This window comes from Rhagoletis pomonella, unplaced genomic scaffold, assembly GCF_013731165.1.
Source record: "Rhagoletis pomonella isolate Grant_MI unplaced genomic scaffold, Rhpom_1.0 Rhpom_scaffold_00002, whole genome shotgun sequence".
Taxonomy (NCBI): domain Eukaryota; kingdom Metazoa; phylum Arthropoda; class Insecta; order Diptera; family Tephritidae; genus Rhagoletis; species Rhagoletis pomonella.
Window position 1 is genome coordinate 60292158 of NW_023458556.1, and position 8469 is coordinate 60300626.

Here is an 8469-nt window from a genome sequence, read left to right on the forward strand (position 1 = left end):
AGCCGCTTTTGTGGGTAAAGGACTGAGACACGCTAGAATGTATTTAATAGATTTAAATTGAATTTGCTCTTGTTACCGTCAAATGACATGCTAAATAGTACAAAGGTACATTATTACCTGCTCCTGACATTATTTTGTGTTACTTACCGGAATTCGGACTAGAGTCTATAACAAGGGCTATATCTATCAATATTTTTTGTGAAGCATGGATTCACGTGAAATAAAATATACATGAGTCGTTTGAAGAGAAATTTATTCATTTATTGATAAAATATGCTCAAATTGGCGACCTTCTACTCTAATACAAGCTCGGCACCTTTTAAGAAAAGACGCTTTTAGAGATCTTAAACTCAATTGGGCTATCTCAGCAGCAGCTCCATTTATTTTTTCCCGCAAATGCTCTTCGTTTTGAATTGTTTTTGAATAAATTTTGTCCTTAAGACAGCCACAGTAGAAAAAATATAATGGATTCAGGTCTGGCGATCGAGCGGGCTACGTGATTGGCCCGTATCGTCCAATCCATCGGCAGGGTAAGTTTCGTCTAAATGAGCTCTTACTTCACGCCCGTAGTGAGCAGGGCACCCGTCATTTTGCAGCCATAGTCTTCGCCGCAGGTTCCTGAAGGAACTCTAAATAACTGTGAGAGTTGAGCGTTGGCGGCAGTTCCACAGGTCCCAATATCTGACAATTAAAAATACCGCACCATAAATTTATTTTGTACCGGTACTGCGAACGATCTTCTCTCATTTCGTGAGGATTGTATATCTGCCAACTGTGAAGGTTATGTAAATTAAAATAACCATCACGTTTGCATGATGATTCATCGCTCCAAATTATTTTATTAAAAAAGTTGGGGTCTGATTCATGCATTCGCAACATTTCACGGCAAAATCTAACCCTCGACAGGTAATCTCTTTCCTGTAGAGCCTGAACACGTTGAATGTGGTAGGGATGAAATCGATGGTCTTTTAAAGCTTTGTGAACTGTAGTTTTTGGTATTCCCGTCCGTCTTTCCATCATTCTCACTGAAGTCGATGGAGCTAGTTCCAATTCCTCTAACACAGCTTCAACATCTACCGTTGCAGGACGTCCTGTTTCGCCGCCACGCCTTCCAGGTATGCGACCTTAAAAAAGTGAAAAATTATAGTTAACAAGCAAGCAAACAAGAAAGGTGTAAAAATCACTTACCTTCATATATTTCTCTATGGGTCCGGGCGAATACTTCTCGACCCGGATGTCGACGATTGGGGTATCGCTCTGCATAGAGTCTTTGAGCAGCTCTGGCATTACAGCAAGCTTCACCGTAAATTAGGTGAATATCCGCATATTCATGCGACGTATACTGCGTGTTCTCTGTCATAGTATTAATAACACAATGTTCGAAGGGTCCAATTTCACAAAATCCACTTTCACTAATTCCGGTAAGTAACACAAAATAATGTCAGGAGCAGGTAATAATGTACCTTTGTACTATTTAGCATGTCATTTGACGGTAACAAGAGCAAATTCAATTTAAATCTATTAAATACATTCTAGCGTGTCTCAGTCCTTTACCCACAAAAGCGGCTATAACTTTTTTTTTTCTATTCAAAACAGTAAGTGTGGCACCTTTCTGAAATCTTTATTAAATGGGCAATTTTTTTATGTAATGTAAAGTTATAGCTCAGTACATTTTTTTTTCACCCGAGATAGTCTAAGTTGGGGAAGAAAATATCAAAAAGTTAAAAATCCAGAAATAGTCCTAATTTTATGATGGTTCCTTAATTTATTTTAACTACATTGCATTTGAGTATGGAGAGGCAACTATCTGGAAGTATTTTACATAAAAAATTTACTAAGTATTGCCCGGTTTGTAGTTGCAGTTAAAGAAAACACATGAAAAGGCACGATTTTTTTTTAATTCGAAAAAATGTAAATATTTCAAAAACGGTGACACTTTTACCTGAAAATTTTTTGTTTATCAGTGAGCTCACCCCCCCACCTACCTTGCCCTAAAGTTTGGCACGTTACTTCTGGGACACCCTGTATGTATACTTTTATCTATATCCATCTCGATTCGTTTTTGCTGTTACAAACAACCGTTATGTGAACAAAGTTAATATAACCTTGTGCACAAGTGCGCTCGGGTATAAAAAATACCTTTACAATTTTATTTCTAAAAAAATTCTTTTACAGTATTAGTTTTCACAAATTTTGTAACGTATTTTACTAACCTTCAGACGTAGAATCCATTTGGTTTTGGTTTGGTTTCCTATTTTCTAACTACTTTTATACGTTAATAACTTTTCGCTTTTTATTACAATGTTGTGAGAAGGTCACTACTACACAGAAATGAATATAAAGAGAGGACTTAGGGTACAGATCGTCACAGTGAACAGTTTTCGCTTCTTAGGTGATCCCTTTAGCCAATTCAATGTCAAAAAAGGCCTATCTAGAAACTTTATTTTCTCGAATTTTGGCCGCAATTTTGGAATTCGGCCGCACTGTACCCTGCCCGAATTTTCCCGCTGAAGCGGCTGTCTTAGCCGTGACAACCCTCGTCAGGCCGATCCCGGAAATTTTCGTATCAGGATCTCAACGCGTTTATAAGCCGAAGAAGTGGGAAGAGCATCTGTAACTTTGCCCCTGGTATGAGCAAGCGGATCGATTTGTAGGGGATCAGAAAAACGGAGAAATCACATATGCGGAAAATGCTCTATGAACCATTCTGAAAGAAGAAACTATGGGTCTAAAACCAATTTCGAGCCAGCGAATTTTTATGGGGAAGTTTCATATCAGGTAATACAAAATTTTGTGGGAAAAACTTAAACAAATAGCTAATCTAATAGTGTAAGGGTACAAAAAGTAGTTAATATTATTTTTTTTTTTTAAATACATAAATGATCAGAATTGAAAAAGAAATCGATTAAGCGGTGACTGTTCCAAAGCTCCGAAAATCCTTTACATACAGACATATGTATATCGCGCACCTAGATCTAAAGGCGGTTCAATTAAAAAAAAACGAGCGATTTTTTGGCATAAATCAATTCATAGGACTTACATCCAATTAATGGAAATATTTGTTTCTTCATGATTATATACATTAACTAAATAACTATTGTTATTTATAAACTACAGTTTGTATTAATTGCGTAGAATATGTACGATCCACAAGCAATTAAATTTTCCTCTCTGAATTTCGAGTTAGCTCACTTTAGATCTAGGTGTTCGATATATTCATGACCGTATTTTAGACAAAAATTATTTTATGAATGTAGCATTTTCAAAGAACTTTATGTAGAATGTTATCTAATGATCACGCTTAATGCCAACCTCTTATGTTTTAGTCCAGGGATGGGCAGATTTTTGGCTCTTAAAGCAGTCAAATAGCAAGCAAGTGCTAGGAAAGAAGTAAATCAGTTCTCAACTTAAAAAGTGGGTAAAAAGAATACACTAAAAGCATCGTAAACAGTGGTCGAAATAATTATAGCCGCACCACATTTTGACAAATTTTAACATACAATTTTTGTAGTTATTTAATTTTGGTTATTTTTCTATAAAAATATAGTTCATTCTTTAACAAAACACGTGTAAATCCAAGATTCAAACTTTGTGCGATATTAAAAAAAAAAAATCAACAAACTTTCGTAATTTTTTTTTACTTTTTTAATTGGATTTCCTAGATAGATTCTGAGTATGCAGTTTTGTAGCCCATTGAATTCTAGTAGAACAAAGTACAAGGTTGAAATGACTAAAAATTACGATTGGTTTTTTAGATTTTTTTTTGTCCCATTTGCTTCCATATAACGAATACACACAATTTATTTTTATATGGAAGAAAACCGAAACATCCTGGACAAAAAAAAAATCTAAAAAATCTAAAAACGTACAAAAGGTACCCAAAGTGACACGTCAAAATGGTTTTTTTAATTACTTTGTTTATCAAAATTAAAATAACGTTATCAAAATAATAAAAAAATTGAATAAGTTACAAGAACTTGTCACATTTGTTATCAAAATGGCACAAGCTTTTTATAAAAAGTAAAATTACTTTAATAAAACTAATTTAAAGGTGAGTGACACAAAAGCACACGGCTCCGGAGATTTTTCCATATATTTTTAACTTAGTTTAATTCTTAGGAAACGAACTGCATGACGCTAAGACCTCCTCGTTAGCAGACCATTAAATTAGTCTTTGGAAAGACAGTAAGGGCCGTTTTCACCAACTCTGGTTAAAACTAATCGCCAGTTAAACATCGTTGCCAACGTTACCGACACAATGTAATATGCATGCAGAGAGTAACGTCGGCAACGATGTTTAACTGGCGATTAGTGTTAACCAGATTGGAGAAAACGGCCCTAAAAGGTTTTCAAGATAGGTGCCAGAATTGACAATTGTCTTACGCAAGACTTTTGTCTTCAGAAAGACTGTAGTGAGTTGAAAACCATTTGCCAGAATTGCCCTGTTTACTTAATCAGCTGACCACAAGTGTATATACAGTAAATATGTATGTATGTGTGTATGTTAAAATATCTAAAGGCATATGTTATCTACGGATTTTATGGATTTTACTACGTTTTTACATACATATAACATGCATTCGTATGCACATTCTTACTCTATGATTCCCATATTTACTCACTTACATTTGTTCATACAAAAATTCATACATATGTATGGATGCATGTAGTTGTTGGCTCTCGCTTGCACCAACGCAATGCAGCCGCGTATCGCATCTGTGTAAATAGCACCAACAAAAAATGCAACAACGCCAACAACAACATTTAATACCAATATAGGCCTTCTATCAAATATGGCTGTGGGTGTGTGCGTGCGTTTTGTTGTTGCCAAGCAGAGTGAAGAGAGAAGTAATTCGACTATGAAACAAACAACGACGAAAAAGTGCATTACATTCATTCTCTTGTTTCTTGGCCATAAATAAAAACACAGGTGCATACACTCGCAATGCAATAACAACAAGTACGCTATTCATGTAAGCATGTGTACAAACATACATACATGCATATGTATGTATATGCAGGCATGGATATGAGTTGTTTTTTCGCATGTGCATGTGGCAATGGCTTTAGGCCGGGGCGCCGTAAACCCAGCCTACTTTTATTATGTGCATTACGTACGTTGTTGTTGTAGTAGTTGCTTTTGTTGTAATTGGTATGCGTTGCGAGCAATAAGCCGTTGGAAGGTGGCTGCCATAGGCCGGCAAGCAAGCGGGCAGACATTTGTGCGTTTGTTTGTTTGTTTATTTGTTTGTATTGTTGGTGCGTTTTGCAACGTATGTGGTGTGGCTGTATGTGTTGTCCAGCGCTTGTGGAAGAGAGATGGAATGTGTTAGTGTTGCTGAAACATGTTGCTTATCAGCATGTTGACCATGCACTTTGTCTACCGAATTATTCCGAAATGTTGTGAAGCCTGATAAACGGAATGTAATTTTCGAAATAAATTTGTACATATATGTACTTAAAACTAATAAAAAAAAACAATAATTGGATTTACGTAATAGAATAAAATAAATTATTATCTAGACATTTTTTGAACTCTCATAAACCAGTAATCTGGGACAATCTACATACACTGAATATGGAGAATGCCGGCTAAATGGAGCCAACGTAGAAGTTTTCAACAAGGAGAATAAAAGGAGATGGCTAGAGGCTTTCGACAGAACTGGAAGTTTGGGTTCCATGAAGTAGATCACCTCCGTCTAATACTTAAAGATTTAACCCGTAGAGTGCGCAGATAAGTGAGCCGCAGTCTCATCGGCATATAAGTTACATACATATATAGAATAAGTGATTCCTTTTAACCGATTCTACGGTCTCTCAATAATCTTTGGAAAATTCGACTTCATACATACATAGGTACTTATGGAAGAGGATCGATGCGAACCCATGCTGTCCCCAAGTGGATACCTCTTCACACACAGCCTCATTAGGGACGAGTAGGTATAATTTTTAGGAGATGGATCAGGTCACGATATATTGTAGCTTTGCTGTGAAATAGAAGTATAAGTTTTGTGCAATATGTTTATTTATATATGCATATGAAGCATATATGCATATGAACTGATGAACACATAAATTGTTTTTAGTAATTTTGCGTCCTTTTGCATTTTTTATACAGCTAAATAGCACTTAAATTACGTAATTCACGTAGATATATTAATATTTCGTTCACTATTTCCTTAAAAAGGCCACTTCCCTGCAAGTACATTAGAATATACAAAAACGAATTTCACTACTAATTGGCTACTTTGCGTACTTTTTTACTACCATTTTCGCAACAAGGGATTGCATTCTCCCCTTTCTCTGTCCTTCGTAAATGCAACTTTTTGTAAGGGAGTGTTAAACCGCGGCTGTCAATAATTATCTAACATTGTATTATTGAATCATGGGTAAAATTTGGCGATGTGTGCCTTTTCTATCAAGTACTCTTCAATGAAGAGTTAAGTAATGCAATCAACGTGACTTAAAATCGTTTATGTGTTAAAATTATTTCTGTGCCCATTTCGTTATAGATCGTTAATTTTTAAGCGAGTTAAGGTATTTAGGCCGTTTAAAACTATGAAATTATAAAATCTCGTCTGCGCGCTAGGCATACGAAAGATATCAATCCCTCTAAGATTACCTTAAAATGGTTCCAGGTATACGATGCGTGAATTTGTAACCTTCTTGGAGGTGCTACGGCGGGTTCTAATATTTCCAACTCAAATTTAGTAACCTGGCCTTGATAAAATACCACTTCTCATTACTGCAGCAAATGCCTCAAGAGAGCTTTAGATTATAAGCCGACCCGGCTCCCTTTTCCATTAAATGAAATTTATTATGTCAGTACGGCACTTATAGAATAAATCTCCATAGCAAATTTAAAATACTTCCAGAGATTTTCTATCCTTCCAGAGATATGTATTAAGAGGTTTTTAGTATGTATGGTAGGCGACATGCCTCCTTTTTTAATAACTCACATTTTTTCCAAGAGCAATTGATACATTTTGTATACACAACTCCATACCAAGTTCCAGTATTCTTCCATAAACACTTCTAGGGATATGTGGCAAGAAAAAGTCAATTTGTACAGGAAGTGCCACTCCCCTTTTTCTTATAACCCTAATCTTCTTCCATGAATTTCAAATTGATTTTACATACTCCAGTACCAAGTCCCAGTACTCTACCATGAACACTTCTACAGATATGCAGTATAAAACAGTAAATTTGTACGGGAGGTACCATGTCCCCTTTTCGAATAACGTAAATTTTTCTCCATGAGTATGGAATTAATTTTGTATACACATCTCGGTGCCAAGTTCCAGTCCTCTGCAATAAACACCTCCAATTTGCATGAGAGTTGCCACACCACCTTTTCGAATAACTCTCATTTTTTTCCATGAGTATGGTATTAGTTTCACATACATACATACATATGTATTTCCATACCAAGCTTGAGTACTTTACCCCAAACATTTGAAGCGATATGCAATATGAAACTTTCAGTCAGTATGGGAGGTGCTACGCCTCTTTTCCAAAAACGTCCAATTTTCTCCGTGAATATGAATATGTTTTCACACAGTGTTGGCAAAATGTTAATCTGATTAACGATTAAAATGTTGATCGCGTTTGACGATTAAAATTAACTAGTCGTAATCAACTGTACGATTAATGATAACATTATTTAATCGTTAATCGCTGGCTGCGATTACGATTAATTAATTTTAAACATTAATCGTTAATTAAAAATAAAATCTGATTAAGTTGTCTAGTTTGTCCGAATTTGAAACCAAACACCAGGTATAGTAATTATTTTGTGTTTTCCGCTTATAAAAAGCACATAATATAAAAAAAATCATAATTACTGTTATTAGTAATACATAAACTGGGAACTTTTGCAAACCTATTCCCACAATCTGCCGAAATTAACATACGACAATCTTTTAATCAATCTTTTTAATACATATTAAATTTTTCGTTAGAAAACGTGTATTCGTTTTGTGAAATTGAAAAATTATATGATAAGAATTATAGAATATCAAATTGCGCATTCCCAGCGGCACTGACATATGTAGGTATGTATCTCAAGCCCAAATAAGCAAAGACGAATAGGAGGAAAAAATGAGCTGTCAGAGAATTTAGAATCTGACTGCGACAATGCGAAAATTTACGATTAATTGTATTGGAGCTCTCGTTTAAATTATTTGACTTTTAATTGACGAATAAATACAAAATAAAGAAAAGTCTAAAATATATATGGATATAAATAATGTTGTTTTTCCTAATTGTCGCTTTTAAGGAAAAAGTACCAAAATCAAAATCAAAGGAAAAAGTACCAAAATCAAAATCAAAGTACCAAATCATTTCAAAGTACCAGTTTTGGTACGAAAGTACCAACATTGGCAACGCTGATCCATACTTCAGGAGGTGAATAACTCAGTGCGAGGGAAGACCAGTATGTTTGCATGTATTCATAAAAGGAACAGTCCA